General features: G+C 37.1%; 2 long non-coding RNA genes across 2 annotated transcripts; one reads left to right on the top strand and one right to left on the bottom strand.

The window, feature by feature from the left end:
• Positions 1 to 435: 435 nt before the first annotated feature.
• LOC127434108 (uncharacterized) lies at positions 436 to 4,006 on the bottom strand. Its single transcript, XR_007895983.1, has 3 exons — positions 3,897 to 4,006; positions 2,985 to 3,121; positions 436 to 590 (listed from the first exon to the last, which is right to left on the bottom strand). It is a non-coding gene; the product is annotated as an uncharacterized LOC127434108 (long non-coding RNA).
• A 5,082-nt stretch (positions 4,007 to 9,088) lies between these two features.
• On the top strand, positions 9,089 to 17,401 carry LOC127434111 (uncharacterized). Its single transcript, XR_007895986.1, has 4 exons — positions 9,089 to 9,249; positions 9,349 to 9,859; positions 15,316 to 15,498; positions 16,542 to 17,401. It is a non-coding gene; the product is annotated as an uncharacterized LOC127434111 (long non-coding RNA).
• The last annotated feature ends 4,958 nt before the right edge of the window (positions 17,402 to 22,359 follow it).

The raw sequence follows: 22,359 nt of genomic DNA, 5'->3' as shown, positions 1-22,359 counted from the left end.
GAGCAGTGCCACAGACTGATCGACTCCATGCCACGCCACATTGCTGCAGTAATTCAGGCAAAAGGAGCCCCAACTAAGTATTGAGTGCTGTATATGCTCATACTTTTCATGTTCATACTTTTCAGTTGGCCAAGATTTCTAAAAATCCTTTCTTTGTATTGGTCTTAAGTAATATTCTAATTTTCTGAGATACTGAATTTGGGATTTTCCTTAGTTGTCAGTTATAATCATCAAAATTAAAAGAAATAAACTTTTGAAATATATCAGTCTGTGTGTAATGAATGAATATATATAATGTATAAGTGGTTATTTTTCATGCAGAGTCTTTGCATGTTCCCATATATGAAGTACTGTGAAAAATAATTGTCATCATAGCAAATATCCACACAACCACATTAAATCAAGGAAAAACAAACTTGAATGCACGACTACAGCCCAAATGGAAAACTCCTAAGACTTTTATTATTGCTAAGGGTTCAAAATGCAAGTAAACAGAAATGCAGAATGACAGTTGCTGAATCAGATGCAAGCAATGACAGCAAATGCAGGAGAGGCCAAACAGGATGGAAACGAGTCCAATGCTGAAATTGCTGGAAAAGAAAAATGAAAAAGATACAGGTAAGACATACAGGTGCATCTCAATAAATTAGAATGTTGTGGAAAAGTTCATTTATTTCAGTAATTCAACTCAAATTGTGAAACTCGTGTATTAAATAAATTCAATGCACACAGACTGAAGTAGTTTAAGTCTTTGGTTCTTTTAATTGTGATGATTTTGGCTCACATTTAACAAAAAACCCCCAATTCACTGTCTCAAAAAATTAGAATACATCATAAGACCAATAAAAAAAAACATTTTTAGTGAAATGTTGGCCTTCTGGAAAGTATGTTCATTTACTGTATATGTACTCAATACTTGGTAGGGGCTCCTTTTGCTTTAATTACTGCCTCAATTCAGCGTGGCATGGAGGTGATCAGTTTGTGGCACTGCTGAGGTGGTATGGAAGCCCAGGTTTCTTTGACAGAGGCCTTCAGCTCATCTGCATTTTTTGGTCTCTTGTTTCTCATTTTCCTCTTGACAATACCCCATAGATTCTCTATGGGGATCAGGTCTGGTGAGTTTGCTGGCCAGTCAAGCACACCAACACCATGGTCATTTAACCAACTTTTGGTGCTTTTGGCAGTGTGGGCAGGTGCCAAATCCTGCTGGAAAATGAAATCAGCATCTTTAAAAAGCTGGTCAGCAGAAGGAAGCATGAAGTGCTCCAAAATTTCTTGGTAAATGGGTGCAGTGACTTTGGTTTTCAAAAAACACAATGGACCAACACCAGCAGATGACATTGCACCCCAAATCATCACAGACTGTGGAAACTTAACACTGGACTTCAAGCAACTTGGGCTATGAGCTTCTCCACCCTTCCTCCAGACTCTAGGACCTTGGTTTCCAAATGAAATACAAAACTTGCTCTCATCTGAAAAGAGGACTTTGGACCACTGGGCAACAGTCCAGTTCTTCTTCTCCTTAGCCCAGGTAAGACGCCTCTGACGTTGTCTGTGGTTCAGGAGTGGCTTAACAAGAGGAATACGACAACTGTAGCCAAATTCCTTGACACGTCTGTGTGTGGTGGCTCTTGATGCCTTGACCCCAGCCTCAGTCCATTCCTTGTGAAGTTCACCCAAATTCTTGAATCGATTTTGCTTGACAATCCTCATAAGGCTGCGGTTCTCTCAGTTGGTTGTGCATCTTTTTCTTCCACACTTTTTCCTTCCACTCAACTTTCTGTTAACATGCTTGGATACAGCACTCTGTGAACAGCCAGCTTCTTTGGCAATGAATGTTTGTGGCTTACCCTCCTTGTGAAGGGTGTCAATTATTGTCTTCTGGACAACTGTCAGATCAGCAGTCTTCCCCATGATTGTGTAGCCTAGTGAACCAAACTGATAGACCATTTTGAAGGCTCAGGAAACCTTTGCAGGTGTTTTGAGTTGATTAGCTGATTGGCATGTCACCATATTCTAATTTTGAGATAGTGAATTGGTGGGTTTTTGTTAAATGTGAGCCAAAATCATCACAATTAAAAGAACCAAAGACTTAAACTACTTCAGTCTGTGTGCACTGAATTTATTTAATACACGAGTTTCACAATTTGAGTTGAATTACTGAAATAAATGAACTTTTCCACGACATTCTAATTTATTGAGATGCACCTGTACATCCTCATGTAAACTTGGACTGCATCACATTCTACACCCATCATTTAAACTGGTGTGCGAGAAGGCAGGAGTTACAGAGAGTGGTTAAAGCAATACCAGTATGTGCACACATAATGAAGTATTAGACCATAAGCACATCATAATGAAACTAAAGCCGAATCCAACACATTTTTGCAAATTTAGAAATCCCAGCTGGCTGAAAAAGAGGACATGTCCAGACAACTGTAAAATAAATGCATGTACTTATTCGTAATATTTTTGCAAATAATGCAAAGCAAATTTTTAAAATACATTTAAATATTAAAATAATTGTTTCAATGTCTTAAGTATATCATGAATGAATGGTGTCATGATGCTGCGACTACCCTTGCAGGCTCACTATTGGCTGATTCAAAGGTTGTGGCTGTATGTCATAATGCCTCGAAGAGGCCATATGCGACTTAATGGTACTGAGGTGCGTACTCTGTGCACTACTGGTATCGTGTCACACACAGTGCTCCCGTGCCTCCAGTTCCATGTGGCTTATAAACCTCAGCTCAAGCCTTCCCCAGATATCGATCAAGTTGCCTATTCTTTCTTTCTGCTTACTTTTTAAACTTCCTTTTTATCCATAGCCAGAAGCTCCCCTTCTCAGCTTCTTAACAAATAATTTATTACCTTAATAATCATTATTTATAATTATTCAAACATTGTAACCAGGAAAATTGACACTGAATGTCCCTACACTGAAAATGTTAAATATGGTTGAAAAATTATATATTTTGACTCACATGTCAGCATGGTGGCCTGCAAACCTCCATTGTTATGATGGGATTCAGCAACTGTGTCTTCACAAACAGGATGTTTCATAGTCAGCCTTAGCGTCTGGAATAAACAGCAACAAGCCTCCCATTAATAGGGAACCCATCTATAGAAAACATACATTTGTTACACTTTGATGAATTGTCAAGCTACACAACACAATTAAAATTCAGCAAAACTAAAAGCATCATGCCGATTTCAATTATGACATTTCATGGTTATGTAACCATGTTATCAAATTCTGTTTGTCTAGTATGTAGAAAGGAAACAAGTTGTGTTGTAACAGGAAAGATGAAAGCATATCTCATTGTTATCATGTGTATTATATTATTATAGGTCCTGACAGAGCGGGAATAAAACACATTTGAATGCAAACGGAATGAAGTCTCCCGCTTGATACTTCAACTGACACAACTGCCTTAACGTCTGTTGGTTGAAAAAAAAGCTCCTATTGATTTCGTCTTTCATAAATTGGGTGTATTTTGTAGTTAATTGTTAGATAAGTTAGTTATTTCGTTAAGTTTTCTTTATAGGTTAAGTTATAGTTATCATATATAGTATTTATATTAGTTAGTGTATAGTTTGATTCGTTATATTTACTATAGGTTAAGGTTTGTAGTTTATTCAGTGTACAGTTAGATTGTAGCTATATTTACTTGCTATATTTGATTGTTTAAGTGTTTGCATTAGGTATCGTAGGTTAAGGTTTGTAGTCTCGTATTTTAGTGACTTAGTTTTTAGTACGTCGCAGCTCCATTACACCACTTTCTCCGTGACAACTGGGCACATAGTTACATTTGTGGTGAGTGAAAGTATTAATATATTAACCTTTCGAGACATTTAAATTATGCAAAAAAAAACAAAAAAAAAAAACAATTTACTTTCAAAGGGTTTTCTGTCCCCGTAGTCTGCCAGCCGTGCTGTGTGCATAATATAGGCGGATATGGCCCGACTTCCTGTTCTCCTGTGGGTATACTGGCGGGCAGCACACTACATGCATACCGCCACCTATTGTACTGGAGTTTAAACAAAATGGATTATAGTATTGAATACTTTGGCAGACACACTGAAAAGTAGTAGTTTAAGCGGATCGTAAATGCAAGAAACTTTGGGCCAAATCACAATAATTCACCTCCTGTATTTGTAGAAATCTGGTTCATGAACTTAAGGTCACAGCTGGGTGTAGCCTGTGCAGCCCATTGATTCAGCCTGAATGTATGTATAAATATCTTTTTGGAATTCTCTTTAAACCTTTATACAATACTACATTCAAATTTAAAATGTAAATTTATATGAAAAATTCTAACTAGGAAAATTTTACAAATTGTTTACTTAAAACCATGTGTTACGAGTTTCGTTTTATATGCTGTCACAAAAAAATTTCACTTATTACGTTTAATATAAACACAATATTTAAGTAAACATCCAACTTAATCTTTAATAAAAGCAATTGTAACAGTATGGTGGTGGGTTGGGGGCGGGGGGGGGGGGGTACATCTGAGTAACAACATTTAAGCAGCTTCTTAAATTTATCCTGTTTTAAATAGTTTGATGTATATATATATATATATATATATATTAACTTGATTATTTCTGTTTTCTCAGCCTTTACTTCTGGCAAATATGTCCTACAAAAAGGTAAGTTCAGTGCCAAATCAAATTATGTTATATGGTTGATACTGGTAGTTTGAGAAAAACAGATTAAATCTGGAAATGTATTGAAAAATGTAACTTATTGAATTATTGGCAGAGACACCAGTACAGTAGCTTGATGATATCCAAAGAGCATAAGAGGCAGTACAACAAAATCTGGGCTAGAGTGTCAAGGGCACAAGAGGCAGCAGCCAACAAAGAAATGATCACTTCAGTTGAGATAGCCAGCATTGCTGAAAGTGACAGCCTTCGTCACACCCAGCACTTTGAGGTGGATAATCTTAACATGTTTTCAGATCCAGCCTTGTCAAGTTCTGAGAGCGAACAAGATGACACCCACGCTCAGGAAAGAACTTTCAGAATGGGCATTATGTTTCAAGTTAAACAGAATGCTTTGGATGCTGTCTTAAACATCCTTAAAAGCATGCAGAACTCCCCCATACTGCAAGGACACTCTTTGGAAATGAGAACCATTATGAACTTACTACCAAAGATGGTGTTGAGAGTGTACAGTTTAATGTGGCAGATCAGCTCTCAAAACATCTGATCAAATATCCTGCAGCTGTGACAGACCATCTGCCAGTCACTTGGCCTCTCCATAAACGTTGATGGGCTGCCATTATTCAAAAGCTCAAACCTATACCACTGGCCAGTTCTCTGTTCCATAAACATGTCACCAGAATGCATTTTCCCCCTGTGCATATCCACTGCTGCATCCAAACCCAAAACTCTAAACTTTGTCAAGGACACGGTTCAGGAATTGGCAGAACTAATCCAGGAGGGTCTGACCTGGGGAGGCAAATGTTTAAACATCCAACTAAGATGTGTTACCTGTGATGCTCCAGCAAAAGCTATGGTCAAGTGTGTAAAGCAGTTTTCTGGATACTATGGGTGAGATAGATGCAACCAGAGGGGATCCTGGGATGGCCGGATGATACATCCTGAAACAAATAACCTAACCATGAGGACAGATGAATCATTCAGGGAGTGCTGGCAACCTGAACACCATCAAGAAGAGCAGATCTCACCCTTCTCTGTCCTCCCAATTGACATGATAAAATCATTCCCCATAGATTATATGCACCAGAGCTGTCTTGGGGTAATGAAAAAGTTGCTGCTGTTGTGGACAAGAGGGAGAAGAGATTTCCGCATGTCATCAGGAGATGTGACCCGTGTAAGCGAGAGGCTGATGACACTAAAGAAATCTATTCCTGACTGCTTTGTCAAAGCAGTCAGGAATAGCAACAGAGTTCAGACAGTTTGCTCTGTACACAGGGAAGATCGTTCTGAAGGGAGTTCTACAAGATCAGCTGTATGAACACTTCTTGTTTCAGCATGGCTCTTTGCATTTTAGTGAGCCCAGATCTTACAAAGGCACAAGGGCCTTATGCAAACCAGCTGCTGAAATATTTTGTGGAGAGAGGACGGGAGCTATATGGGGAGACATTTAGTTTACAATGTCCATTCCTTGCTGCACCTTGCAGAAGATGCCCAAAACTTTGGCAGCCTTGACAACTGCAGTGCATTCAAGTTTGAGAGCTCTCTTCATCAGATGAAGAACATTTTTTTTTAGCACAAGTTGCAAATCATCTGGAGGAAGATAGAAAGTCGAAGATAGAAAACAAGGAAAAAAGTTGATGTCATTCAAGTGCCCAAACAATGTGTTTGTGTTAAGCCCTGAACAATGTTGCGAGCTGGTGTCAGAAGTGGACAGCACAGTGTTATGCAGGGTGTACACAAATTTACAGCCATATCTGATGACACCATGTGATTCCCATCTGTATGGAACATACATGACATTAGGCATTCTCAAATGCTTTGTCTAGACAGAAAGTCACTTCAGAGGAGGGCATTCATCATGGAGGAAAACCATGGGATCAGAATTGTGGTGTGCATACTTCATACTTTCTAGGGTGTGACAAAATGTACATAAATGGAGTAGTTCACCTTGAACTATTCCTTTCGCTCCCGGAGTCTCTACCTCCTTCGGCTTCACCCCCTTCGGCTTCACCCCTGAGTCTCTGCCTCCTGAAGCTTTACCCCATGAATCTCTGCCTCTTACAGCTTCCTCCCTTCTAGTGACTTGCTCTCCAGCGCCATATGCCCTTTTGAAAACTGGACCATGCATGTAGAAAACGAGGCCGAAAACAACCTAGATGTTTCCAGTACAAAAAACCAAAAAAAAAATATCTATCTGAAGACACAGTTTAAGCATGAGGTTAGAGGAAGTAGCCAATGGTTGTCTATTAATAGATAATTTTGTACAATTCATGTGTGTATTGCAAGCTGAACTTACAGATTTATCTGAACTTTACTTACAGGTTTCAGCACTATGTTGTGCTCCATTTCATTGAGCAAAATGAGGTTGAGGTGGCACCATCCTTGTGGTTAGAGTGGAATGATGGGGTAGGATTTAGTCCATATGTTTTATAAAAAAACAAATGATAAACATTAAACAAAGTCAACTACATACATATAAAAAATTAAACAAACATTCTTGTTTCTGTCTGAAAGATATTGTTTTGCTATTGGCCCAATTCAAATGCTGGGACCATGGTCAAAAAATTTGCCATTCCAGACAAACAGCTATGGGCAAAATATGCAGTCAGAGTATTTTCTGACGCAGGTAAAGTACGCAAAATAATACCAAGGTTCTTTTTAATCTCAAATACCTGCAACCATTCTAAAATATAAATTTATATAAATGTATATTAAGCAAAAGTTATGCTATTTTGAGAACAGTTACAACATGGCAAGATATCAGGCCCAAAAAGCACTGGAAACCTCTCAGGTTGAGGACTCTGATGGAAATAGTGTACAAAAGATCATCCCACCAAGACGATTTAGGAGGTATTAGATCTGTGCTGACACTGTAAATTAGGTAAGGTTCTTCACATTGAAAGACAATTGCAGTTTTAACTTTTGTTTCTTGCAGAAGAATTCCAGCCCAGCAAGCCCAGAAGGGCACAACATTGGAAGTATACATAAAACAAATTAAGTTGGAATGATCAAGGAAAGCCAAAATGCATGCTGTCTATACACATTTTCTTTAAATGCTCATTTTGTTTTACATTTCAAGAGGACAGTAAATCATCATGTCACTCATTGCATTCATTGTTAAATATGAGGTTAAACAGTGGGTATAAATGATTCAGAACAGGACCATTTTGTTTCTAATTGATATCAAATACTTATTTCTTGCCTTATTTCTTTTGGCCCTGAAGATGAGATTCAGTTTGAGAGCGAAGAAAATAAACGGTCAAGATCAACAGCAATTGCACCTGAGTGCAAGTAGAAAGTTAAAAAAATATTCAACAGTTGAATAGTTATAACAAAATGTTAGATGATAATCTAAAGAATACAGAGAAGCCCCTTTCTATGTTGTGCAAAAATGACCTAATTTAGGAAGGCCTATACATTTAGAAATGTCAAATCTTTCAAAGTCCCTGTTAATATTTATTTTTTTTTATTTATGAGGAGCCTGATGAAGGTAAGGTCACTACGATTTACTTTCATATGTGTATTCTATTCTGATTTATCTACTCACTGTTTTTTTCTGAGTTAGATGAGCAACCAAGAAAAAAAGAAAAAAGATCTACTGTGATGTTGCCTGAGGCACCTTACTGTGAGTACATTTAAATATTTTCAGTCATTTAAATAGTTATACTTCCATGGAATTAAAAAAATATTCCAGGTTAAACTCAGTCTACATTATTTGTGGTATAATGTTGATTACTACAAAATTTAATTTCAATTCAGTTCTCCTTTTCTGTAAAAAAATAAAGGCAAAACTCTGTTTCAATGAGGCACTTACAACGTTACATAAACATTATACTTGTTTTCAAAGTATAGCCACATGATTTAAACAATATGCTAATAACATTATTTTTATGCCTGTAAACAAATTAAAAAAAAAAAAAACTGAACAGCTCGAGCAGGCACAAATGTTGGACTAATAATGGGTTTTACAGTCATCAATTACAAATACAGTCATCGTAATTTTTTTGAATCTAATGATTGTTTTTATTGTTTGTGATGTGTTTACACTTCCATCTCCTTCAACATCACAACTGCAGCCACATCAGTCAGTTTTTGCCAACAGGCAGAATCAAGGTACACTAAATTTTTAAATCTTTGATAACCACACACATGGATACAGATATTGATCTAAATGTTTTTGTGACTTGTTTTAGGAAGTGTGATTGACCCACAATCTCTTCAAGATTGTATTTAATTTCATCATAATTATCTTAGTTTTATTAATTGTCTCCCAAACAGACTTGTTGACTTATGGCAGTGTTAATTTTTTCATTGCTGTAGTTAGTAATGTCATTGATGTTTCAAAACAAATTCTGGACAGAAATATACAAGTTATTTGAGAGTTTGGAGAGGAGAATCATGCTGAAACTAGACCAAATCCAGGACATCACAGCAGCGGTCGGAACAATACAGCAGTCAATGAGCCAGCCAAGCACCTCTGTCTCGGATCATACAGAGCTGCTAGAGGAGCCTTGTAAGACTGTGGAGGAATTAGAAGAGCTGTGTAATAAGCTGAAAGATCCTGACTTTCAAAAGAAGATGGTATGTGCCATAACAAGCAACATTACTAGTCACTGTTAACCTGTAATAATTTAAAAACAAATTTACTAGTGTTTAATTACTGATTGTTTTTGTTTGTAGATTCGTTATCGGTGTCTGAGTGGATGCAACTTAGGTGGAATTAAGAGGATGCTGAAAAAAAATTAGGAGATAACTCCTGATGGGGACGGTACAGTTACAAAAAGGCAGAAAGGGAAAACTTAAATTTCAGCACCTCCTAATCAATGATGTCATCATACGCAAGTTTAAAAACTTGCCACTAATGACTAATAATGTGTCTGTCACTCCCCAAGATCTCAAATTATTTGAAATGTAAATAGGTTGTAAATTAGAACGTACATTGTAAAGGTTGTTAGTTCTCAGTACATGAATATTCATAGCAGTTAATGGTCTATTTTGAAAACAAGATTAATGTTTGATGCTTTTGGAATAGAACTTTCTAATCTGAGTTCTAGTTTTAATAACGGTGATCTCTGTATTGAATCAAGGTGCCTGCAGTAAGGCATACCCACACCAAAAATCCCAGAGTGTGGAGGAAATGATTGCTGTGACCCTAAAATATGCCCCAGATCGTGCAAAAACAGCTAATCAGGTGAGTGCATTATGGATGGATGGCAAAACACTGTACATATATTATAGTCTATAAAATGGTTAATATGGAATACTAATCAAACAAAAATACTTGCATCAAAAGGCAGACAGCACAAACAACATTTTATATCAGTGAACACTTAGTGGAGACTGCACTGAGAGATCTACTTTTTACACAATATATTATAATTTGTATCTGTTTGTCGTTATTATAGCTTTGGGTCATGCGTCGCAAACTTATCCACTTTGATCCGGATGATCAAACGCGTAATGGAGTTCCAAATGTAGCGCGTAATTAACAAAACGTTTCTTTCGCTTTACGCTGCGGGCAATAATATAACAATATCAAAGATCATAAACAGATCAATATATGTCAAGTTGCATTACTTGATGTCACAGTAAAACATGAAGAGGCCATTTTCACGCGCTGAGCTGATGATCTCTGATCTGTGACTGAGATGCCCTTGTGACAAGGTCGCCCTGGAAACAACACTAGATTATTAGCTCAATTACTCGAGTTAATTTTATTTGTAAGCCTGGCTGAACTTCGTCTCTAAAGAAATGGAGCAGTATATTTTAGGGTTTGCTTTTACACACACACACACACACACACACACACACACACACACGAGAGAGAGAGAGAGAGAGAGAGAGAGAGAGAGAGAGAGAGAGAGAGAGAGAGAGAGAGAGAGAGAGAGAGAGAGAGAGAGAGAGAGAGCGAGCATAAGCCGGTGACACAATTGTTTCAACCTTAAACAAGTAGCTGCAGAACACTTTACATATAATATAGGCTATACAATTGATTGGCGGGAGAACAGTTTAACCAGTTTGATCAGGATGAAAACGCAAATGCGCGCGTAATCGAGTACCAAAAGTCGCTTTACGCTGCAGACAATAATATGATCTGTGATATCATTGTGATAAAAACAATCAATATATGTCATAAGACAACTTGATGTCACAGTAAAACAGAGGGTATTTTTCGTACGCTGAGTACATGATCTCTATAGCTGTATCTGAGATGCGTGTGACAAACTCGCCATGGAAACGAAGCTACTTTGAGTTACATTATGAGCTCATAAGATCGAGCAGTATGACGTTTGCATTTACACATACACAATGGGTAACAACTGTCCAAATTTACCCACTTTAACGTTTGTGAACTGTTCACGCCAATAATGATGACAAACAAGTACAAATTAAAATATTATAATTATAAATTATAAGTCTTAACTGGACGTTCAAAATAAAGCATGTATATAAATAAAAATGTTTTGTCTAATGAACACTCTATAGTATCGGCGTGCATGGCATAGGCTACACAAGTGAGAGAATGATAGCAAATTTATTTATTTGCCGCAAGATGTTGCTTTTAAGCGACAAACGCATTTAAAATAAATGAATAAACAAACAATTCCTCATCTCTCTACACATATACATACATATATTATACACATTATATTATATATTTGTCTGAGTAGTTCTCCAAACCAAAAAGAGCAGGATCCACAGAGATATTTTAAAATAAAGAAACTTTCAGGTTCTTACAAGATGCATAGGCTAATTGTCGAATTGTCGATTTGACATTATCTACAATCATGGCCAAAAGTATTGTCACACACTTGCACTTATTTCATATAATACACAATTTCTTCCAGAAAAATTTTGGCATGTGTCTCTTCGGTGTATAGTTGAACAAACCACAACATCTACATTTACTAAATTGGCACCTTTTAGAAGTAGTTAAAAATTATTTGATTTTAAGCAAGTGATTCTCATTTACTTTGGAAATGAACTCACCTGTGGTCAGGTTGAATCTGAAATGAGGGTAAGAATAGTGGTATTTTCCAAATGTAGGCTATTGGCTACTTTAAATAAATGCATGGTTAGATATTGTTTTGATTTATTTAATAAATTCATGTTTATTTTAACTTTTAATCAGAACAAGGTTTTGACATTTCTATTTCTTCCTATGGCCTACTCATGTTAAATCAAGAAAAGTTTGATAGTTGAGAAAAAGGAGTGCCCATTATGCACTTAATGTTTCATCAAACCATAAACTAAAGATATTTAAAATTGGGTACTCTTTCCAATGTTTGATCATACAACTTCAGATCTAAATGTTCAGCCCTCTTGTTCTTTGTGAATAACATTGTGTTTTTGAGATTGAAAACTTTAGACCCAATCCAGTGACCATTCCTCCACTTCTTTAATCGACTCCTGTATGCCTTTAACTACATTTTTAATATTACGGCCTCTCTTCCATAATGCTCAGTCATCTGCATTAAGAGCTAATCCTATTCCTGGTTTTTTTAACTTTATCAAAAACATTATTAATCATTAAATTAAACAATATTGGGCTAATTGCACTACCCTGCGGAATTCCATTTAGAATTTTATAAAAAGGAGCTGATAGTTCTTCTCCAATTTTAACCTGAAAAGTGCGTTCGAATAAAAAGTCTAAAACCCAGTTATAAAATTTGCCACCTATTCCAATTTTATTCAGTTTAATTAGCAAACCTTCCCTCCACAAAGTGTCATAAGCCTTTTCTGTCAAAGACTGCAATCATGTATTTTTTCATTACAAAAGCTTTAACTTCATTTTCAAACTATACCAAAGCATCTACTGTAGACCTACTTTTCCTAAAACCACTTTGAAACGTTGAAAACACTTCCCTTTTCTCCAAAATGTAATTCAGTTGCCTCACAATCATTTTTTCCATTACTTTACATAGTGTAGAGGTAAGAGCAATTGGTCTATAACTACTAAGTTTTGTTATATCTTTCCCAGGCTTAGCTAGAGGGAGCACAATTGCAGTTTTCCATTGTTTAGGAAGGACACCCACATTCCATATACAAGTCCAATAATGTTTCTAATGCTTTTGATGATAATTTAAGATTTTATAACTTATATCTTTACCAGGTGTATTATTATTAGCTGTTTTTAACTCAAAATAATTAAAACTAGTCATCCAAACTACTATTAAACTCTTGCTTTTTCTTGCAACTATTTCCAACATTAATTTGTTGTAGTCTTGTTGAGAATGCATCATCTAAAGTCTCAATGCTATGAGCTTTAGCAAATGTTTGAGCCAACATTGTAGCCTTGTCTTTATTTGTAATAGCTACCTTCCCATTTTCCTCCATTACAGGTATCATTTTGAAGCTGTCAGTTCCATTCATCTTCTTTATCATACGCCAGAATACATTCATTTCGATTTCCCTCCCTATTGTATTTCAGAAGTTTTGCCATGCTGTCCTTTTTGTACTTTTAATAACCTTTTTAACATAAGCTCTTTTCCTTTGATAATCTATGACTGCTTCTGGAGTGAGTGTTCTTTATAAAATCTGCAATGCTTTATTCCTTTCTCTGATTGCTGTCAAGCATTCCTCTGACCACCATGGCACATTCTTTCTTGTACCACTTAATAGTGGGATAGACAGAGGTTGCAAAATAAATGTTGTTCACTACTTTACCATACCCATCATCAACATTACCCTCTACTCACAGATTATCAAATTGCTCTTCACATAACATTTGAAATAATTACCATAATTACATTTTGTAGTTGAATCTTATTTTAAATTTCACAGGCCATTGGAAAATGATCCCTTCCCTATATTATCCTTAGATACTGACCTATACATTTACCAGCTAAAGATGCTGAAACTATTGTGATATCCAAACATGACATTCCACCTCATGTCTATTCTTGTTGGATTGCTATCATTTAGACACACTAAAGAGTTCTCTTCCATGAATTCTTCTATTATTTCTTTTTTTAGTCTAGTCTATTTTTAGCTGTACCCTTGCTACCCCAAATACTACTTGCATTAAAGAACATTAAAATCACCACATAATCATTTTGTTTGACATTTCTCCCATGGCATTTTTCAGGATATCTACTGTTAATTCTGAACATGGATTATAGAAATTTAATAATCCGATTACCCCGTGTACCCATTACTTCTGTACATATGCTCTCTGCACTACTTTCATTATTTACATATCTGTATATCACATTTTCTTTTATGAATGTCGCACATCCTCCACCTCTACCATTAATCCCGTCTTATTGTCTCATAGCCATTCAGCTTAAAATCCAATGACTTGCATAACCATGTTTCTTGTATACAGATGATATCAGGAAATTTATTCATATCTGCAATATATTTTTTAAACTCCTGTCCATTAGCAATTAAGTTTCTGGCATTCCAATGAAGCAACAGGAAAGACATGTTATATATCACTATACTGAGATGCATCATAGCTTGCTGTTATACTTCCTTCGGTTTTCCCTTCTTTAGATTTTAATATCTTGTGAACTTGCTCTGCTGATATACCTATGTAATTCAAGAATTTGTTTGCACATTCTACCACAATTTTTTTTTTGTCAGATCTTTCTACCTGCGCAGTGCCATTCACCACTGCACAGATAAACGCCACAAAATCAGTTTTGCTCATATTAATATTGACTCAACTGTCATTCTTTAACAAGTTCAGCTGTTTCATTGGCTCATTTGTCAGATTTGCTGTCCATTTTGTACTCTTGTTTCTTCTACATGTTTTATTCTGCGAGCTGCTTCTGCATATGTTAAATTCTGGGTGGACTTTACGAGCCTGCTGTTGTTCTGGACATCCTGCATATGCAGTGCTGTGCTCTCCCCCAGTTGCAGCATTTTAGCTCAGCTCCTTCCTGACACTTCCCATATTCATGCTCTCCTCCACATTTTGCATAACGCATTTTCCCTTTGCAAACAGCAGCAGTATGTCCTATACGCTGACATTTATAACAACGCAAAGGAGGGAGTACATATTCCCGTACCACATAACTGATGAAACCTAGCTTCACCTTTACTGGTAAATTGCTGTCTTCAAAGTGTATCAACATAGAAAGACTCACTTTTCATTATCTTTCCATGTCATCAATCTTTTAGCCGAAGCAAATTTGCCTCCAATCAGGTTTCCTTTTATTTCTTCCATGGTTTCATTTAAGGGCACTCCTGAAATCATCCCACTCTTCTTCACATCTACTTCAGCACAGCTTATTTTACCACCATCCAGTGATTAGTTTTAGAACATTTGCTCTGATTTTCATCTGTACACTTAATACTCTTCCATTGCTCAGCCATGTTGCCCCTTTCACTGCTCCTATTTCTTTTTCTATCGCTTTTAACAATTTAACAGGATGCATGTATTGTTCCGCTTGTTTGACAGATGTGATCATAACTTATGTCTTTTCCCCTCACTATTTCTCATCACCCTTTGCCCTGTATCCCTGTTTTTACTTGTATACATCTGCTCATATTCAGACTCATCACCCATGTTATTTCTTTTTTCCCCCCTTTTATTTTGTAATTCTTGGAACTCCATATCTTTATTACCACCATCTGAAGAGTTGTCCATTATGTACTCTTACTTCAACCCAAGAACCGTTCCTGTTTTGTCCTTTTCAGAATCGGTTGATTTGTCTTGATGTTCTCTCAGAACAAGTCTCCCCAGAAGATTTGACTGTCTCCTAACTTCCTCCACTCTCAGCTCAAAACTTTGCATGAATAAATTCTATTGACTGCTGGCCATCACCGGGAAGGAGGCACCTCAGGAGTTGGAGAAAGAGGGATGATGCAGACACTGAAGAGGTAACTTTTCTTTTTTATAAAGTTAACCAAATTCCAACATATTTGGAACTTGTACAACAGCTGTAAGGCTCTTTATTCAGATGGAGCACTGCCTATCAATTAATTCATGGCATGTAGCATGATCGCTAACTTTAGCTATCTAGATGTGCTAGCTATGTAGTAAGCACATTGATGGCTTTTGTGTCCCTCATTTACGTGTTAAAAATGACTTTAACGATGAATAGCTATCAACTTTTACAACGTGTTGATAAAGGCAGTTTCTCTTACATATGAACAATACAGTAACCTTATTTTATTTTACATTTTTATTAGTCTGAGGATGTCTGTCATTTTGATCGAAAAACAAAAACATGGAAATAAAGGCTCGTATTTATTGGCCTGATGTATGTTTTATATTTTAGTGAACATAATATACGAGGATTAGACAATTAAAATGCAGTCATTGCATGTATGAACAGAAGTGGGAATACTGTTTAGTGTTCTTTTTTTTTTTTTTTAAAAGACTCCATCCACCTTACCATGTAAGTGATTCAAACATATTGTTAAATGCTTACATAAATATTGACAACTGGCTTATGATGTATGTTTATGCTTTCTTTTTGCATGGCAATTCCAATATACAAAAAATATTTTGCAAGCATACCAACTGACACAGATATGGAAACATATTGTAACAGTCAGCATGGCCTTTTTCTATTACATAGCCAGTAGATGAGAACGTCTACCTATGTCCTAGTGATAAACCTGCCAAAGAATGTTTGTACACATCTAATTACCTTGGTCAGCCATGTTAATGTGTGCAAAAATAGCTATAGAGTCAGAGTTTTGCTAATGATTGCATTAGTTTACAGATTGCATGAACTTTTTATAGGTCTTGACTGCATGTTGTATCAAAGACAAAATGATCCACCATTTAGTCCACAGACACTGCTGTTGCGTTGACTAGGCTACTTTAGTTAGGTCTGCTGGAACACTTCAAATATTCTATAAATCTACTTTAAAAATATACTAAAATTATTCCATTTATTTCCTTGTCTCATCAGATTAACAGAGCCTTATCCGATTCAGCTTTGGTCCTGGCTGATGCTCCACTTTCACCACTGTGTCTTACTGAGCGATGACTAACTGCAGCGTGTGCTGACCAGATAACAAGGGACACATTGATGGTCACTGAGTGCATCACTTCGGTCTACTACAATAGACCGAATGTCAAATGAACTGCTGCCAACTACCAGCTAGATTGCAAGGCACACCTCACTCACCATGGCCTGCATCCTTAAGCGTCACTTTGTTTTAAAAAGTTGAGGACGCTGATTATGACCTCACTAAACTAATGAATATTAATTAGGTTATGCACAGATACAGTACTGTGCAAAAGTTTGACACTTGGGAAAAATGTTGCATAGCAAGGATGTCTTTGAAAAGGATTTATGGCATTATTTTTATTCATCAATTAACGTCATAAAGTCCAGTATAAAAAAAAAAAAAAAAAACTCAATATTTGGTGTGACCACCTTTACCTTCAAAATATTACCAATTCTCCTAGGTACACCTGGATATAGATTATCTTGGGATAAACTATAGCTTCGAGAATTTGCCACAGTACTTCAATCCATTTAGGCTCTCTCAATTGCTTCGGTCTCGTTCCAGACTGACTCAGTATTCTGTGGGGACCATGCCAACTGTTGCAGGGCTCCCTGTTCTTCTATTCTATTTGCAAAAGAAACGTTTGGTAGTCTAAAATGTATATTTCCTATTGACACACTAAACTTGAAAATATAAATAACCATCTTATGTGCCTAAGACTTTTGCACAGTACTGTATATTTCAAATAACTTTCACTTTGATAAATAGTCATTCTTGATGACCAAATAAAGTGCTCCAATAAATATCTTACATAATTTGACAGCTTTTATCCCTAGATTTACCACTCTAGGTCCTGAGAATTTGACATTCAATCTAGGGATGCCCAATAAATCGAAAAACTAAAATCGTGATTACGATTGCCACTATGTAATCGTGAAAGTTTTAAAATGTCTGAATGCCCAAATGCTTGCTTTGTTCCACCTCTGTTCGCAGTGGCACACAAAGATACTGAAGAAACATCACCTGAAAAGCAGTAGAACAAGAGCGAAAAAGCACTTTGGAATTATTTTGGATTAATTGCATATTGTGCCACTCGCTTTGAACGTAAATGATAAATACACTGCAAATGAGCAACACAAAACTAAAATGCTTCCGTTCTAATCAAGGCATAGACGTGGTGTAAATAATTATGCTCATTAAAAAAGCGGTCTAATCGGCATTCGCAAGAGTGCAGAACATTGTGTAGAGCGTCACTGAGCTCACATCGAAATGCAGGTCTCAGTGTAAACCTGCAGTGAGTGACAGAAGTCATTGTAAATGGAGTTTGTTGCGATGTGTACAATTTATTAAAGTAATAGTGGTTTTATCACGTTAATAAGTATGCCAATGTGAATTTGACTTGTACAAAATAGAAATAAATTCAGCTTAAATGTTCCAAGTTTGTTTTGGAGGTGTAGCCAACAAAGAATATGGCATGAATAGCATATTTCAGGAATCACTGTAATTTTTAGTGTGTTGGGCCTCATGTACTCCGATATAAAGAAAAAAAAAAGGCAGGCCTGCACACAGTCGTAAAGCCTGACTGAGGCCTACACAGTCATAAAATCTTACTGATAACAACCGTACCAAAATCAAAGTCCAAAAGACTACAAATCCCATGAAGCCTTGCTCACTTTTCACCTGTGTGAGAAATTCCAAAGGATCAAACTCTCAACTCCTATTGGATGAGGCGCACGACAGAACGCCCCTCAACCACGACCTCATTGGGAGTAGAAATACCTCCGAGATTCTTCTGGGCATCACTTCCAGCAACTTTGCATGGCATGCGTAGATGCAGCTCATCACTGCTCTCAGGTGTAGCCTCGCTGCACAAGGAAGTAACGTACGACTTGAAACTGTGGCCATACAAATCTCCATCTCGCTGGACAAGTTGAGATTACCGTGTTCCACTGAACACTCTACCGGATCCAAAAGGAGATCGCCAAGCAATCCACATCTTAATCCGTTTGCTTGCAGAAGTGAATATTTCTCTTCCCTCTTCAACAGAGTCGACGTTGCCGATTTCTCTGCCAGCCCGTCGAGAATCAGCAGCCGTACCACCTGCCGCCAGCGTGAGGAAACGGCCTCCCGTCATCACCCGAGCCGAGGAACAGAGTCGGAATCAAACGATGGATAAACACACGTTCTACTTGCATCCTCACGCGATTCAAGTAAGAGGTTTACATCTGGGCAGAGATAGAATATTAGTGTTATTCTTGTGTATCAAGGTTATTGCTTGTACAGTTTACGGACCACTGAGTCCGCTCATTGCTGCTAATAATACTTAAGGTATTACTGTAATGTACTGTTATCATTGAGATTTGCTGTGTTGTAGTCCAACCACGTTGGACTGTTGTGTATTTCCACCATCGCGGATGAGACCGGCACACTGAGTTTATCCATTAAAGAACCAAAGACCACGGGCTGGTTTGAGCCATTCACCGCATCCGAGTGATAAACTAACAGCTGCTCTCTCCTACGATCGCAAATTATTAATTGCTAATAACCAAACCCGCTCCTGAACGTAGCACATAACATGTGTATGCTCTAATAAGACCCATTTACTACGCAGCTGGTATTGGTAGATTTAACATTTGTGAAATCACACAAACTCCAATAGCAAATGACTTTTTAATTTCCAAAGTGCAACCACTGAGGGCAAAAATGATCTAATGATCTTACATGAACAAGATCACCACTGAAGATCTAACGGGATGAATGGCCCCGTCTCACCACCAAAGGGCTTACTGAATGCAGTAACTTGATCAATTTAAATCATCTATTATGGAATAGTTTAATCATTCAGTTAAATTCATTTGATAAATTGAATATGTATGCAATATACAATGATCTAAAAATGACAGTGTAATCAATGTACTATGAATAACTGCATTATGAAAAGTGTTATTTAAATTATTCATTTAATTATCATTTACTCTGATTATTAAACTAAGTGCAAATCAATGGAAAAATGCAGCTTGGCTTCTCTAGGGAGAATTACAGCCTCTTCCGGTCAAATTTTGTATGACTGAAAGGGAGACGTGTGTGGGGATGCTAAAAAGGATAATTTAATGTTTTGAGCAGAGCTGCGCGTTAATTTGTGCTAGAAAGGACATGAAAAACATGTGGACAGCCTTTATTTGCTAAACTTTGACTATAAAAGGTGGATATTAAAAGGATGACTTAATGTCAGAGACAGGAACTGCCTGGTGTCCAAAAAAAGGCAGATGATATGCACCAATTAGTACTAGGAGATTAAACATGTACAAATCTCCATTTTTAGGAATGTGTAACCAAATGACTAATTTAATATACTAAATCAAATTAATGCAAGGATAATTAGTCAATATAAAATTTGTAACCATATGAAGTGATTACAGTGTGTTTTATACATCAAATTAACTAGTCATGCTTTTGCAGTCATTGATGCACGTTGGGGGTCAAACGTTACCAGCTAGAAGGGAGACGGCGAAGATGAAACTAGGGAGGCATAAGAAGTTTCATTGGATGGAAGCCATCACTCAGAGGAACAGAAACTGTATAAAAATAAAAAGCATGATTCTGAAGTGTAATTTTAGACGCTCCATGGACCACCTCGGCTTCGTTACTCTGTAATAAGTCTATTTTTGGAATCAGAATTTTGCGCCTCCTAGAAATCTTTGACTCGGCTGAACTTCGATGGCTGTTTTGGGGAATCTGCCACGACATAATTACTTTGGACAAGTGGGATTGGAACAGGAGCGGAATGCAGGCTGCTGCATCAGGCTGGCACGAGGCGAGCTACACAAACTGGTGGCCATGTGAGGTAAACTTTGCTTTTAGTATAAAATTGTGTAGTTTGCCACAGGTCTGCCCGTAGTGGTAAGAGCATTCTTAAAAGCTTCTCCAAATTAAATAAGAAATTTCTGATTCCAAAAGAATTTACTTGCATGCAAAAATTTGTTTTACTGTTAAGTGGGCCTTGATGGATAACAGTGAAAATGTAAGGAATGTGTACAAAGTCCTACGGATACCGCTTTATTGCGTAGCGTGTAGAGGTCTGCATGGGTAGGCAGGAAAAAAAGCTGTGCTGATACCGCTCTGCTATATTAGCAAGAGGGCTGCACAGGTAGGCAAAAATCCTACTAATACCGCTTTGTGTCGAGGAAGTGAATCGGCAAGGGCTGCTTGGTAGGTCACCTAAGAGAGGTGGTAGAATAGTTTAGAATTTTATTGTATTTTGAGCACTCAGTTTATAAAGGCCTTGCGTTTGTAAAAAGTGTCAAAGTTTGTGTTAGCGAGAGTGTAACTGTGACTGAAGTGCAATTGTTTATAAAAGTGAAAAGCAAAAAAAAAAAAAAAAAAAAGTTAACTCTTAACTGGCTGGACAATTTAGCCTTGGGCTGTTCTTTTCATACCATGAAGGAAGTGATAAGATTAACTAAACAGAGCAGCTGTTGTGATTGGACGTGTGCCAGATCATAACTCTGAAAACTAGACTATAGCATAGAAGCTTTGACTTTACTACATTATTGGCTGCTACAAATCTCCAAGCACAGTTATACCATTTGAATGTATAACTGCCAATAAAAGTAATACATTACATTAAGAATAGAAAGTCAATAATGTAACTTCTGAAGCAATAGCATAATAACTTTTTGCCCATAATGTAATAAAGTTTTCATTATTGGCTGGCTATTGCATTGGCTGGGTTAATAAAAAAAAAAAATTAAAACCATTACATTATTGGCTCCATGGAAATACTAAAATCTAGACATCCACTGTGTAGAGAACTAATTGATTGATAAATCTCAAAGAAATGGGAAAATCCCTTCAGAATTTTAAATCTGTACTGTCTTGACATTATTCTAAATTTAAGCAATTCAGGTTAACATAATAGGGATATTTCAAATTCCGTTAAGCGACACTTCCGCCAGTTGGTGGCGTTATGGCCGTGACCCACAATAGCCACAAATGCGATCAGTCTGCAAAAGGACAAACATTTGGCTCAATTTTCATGCAAATCAAACCATGCCTGCAGAAGATAGACATTTCCTTATTCAAATTGACAAAAAAAAAAAAAAAAAAAGCCACACCACTTTGCCATGGCAACACCATTCGATATCAAATCCTTTTGCAATTTAGCATAGTCAATGTCTTGACATAATGTCGCCCACATTTGGTACCTGTAACAATTCCTGAATATATCAAATTCCAGGGCATGCATTTTTCAAACAATCCAAAATGGCCAGTTTCCTTTTGGACAGAGCTTATGACCGTCAGCGCGAAAGTTGTCCGGCTTGATGAGATGTGTACAAAGTTTGGTGACTGTAGCTCAAAAGGGATGTGCTATAGAGCCCCCCCCCGTAACTTTGGCACGCCCTTATGGCCAGTGACTGATGTGTGAAACTCTTGAAAGTTTTCACGCATGTTACGTACCCCAAAAGTACCGTAAACCTTAATTATAATAACGAGGGGTCCCCGTCACAGGGGGACGTAAGGGCCCTCACAAAATGTAGCCAGAGCAAACGTTTGAGATGTGTCCCGAGCAGGTGTCAGAGCACTTAGAATGTCAACGAGATTAAAAACTGGATGAGCATGTTGCTATAATTCCTGATCCATCTATTCAAAATGAAAGCAATCGATTTGAATCTAGTTTGAATGTCTTGTGTGGATCAGATGCTCTCAATCTACTTAGGTCTCAGCAAATACTTTTGTTTGGAGTGCCATCAAGACAGACAGTGGTGCTTCGAGAAA

The sequence above is a fragment of the Myxocyprinus asiaticus genome, chromosome 44, assembly GCF_019703515.2.
Source record: "Myxocyprinus asiaticus isolate MX2 ecotype Aquarium Trade chromosome 44, UBuf_Myxa_2, whole genome shotgun sequence".
In the NCBI taxonomy this organism is placed as follows: Eukaryota; Metazoa; Chordata; class Actinopteri; order Cypriniformes; family Catostomidae; genus Myxocyprinus; species Myxocyprinus asiaticus.
This window is presented reverse-complemented; position numbering and strand designations above follow the sequence as displayed.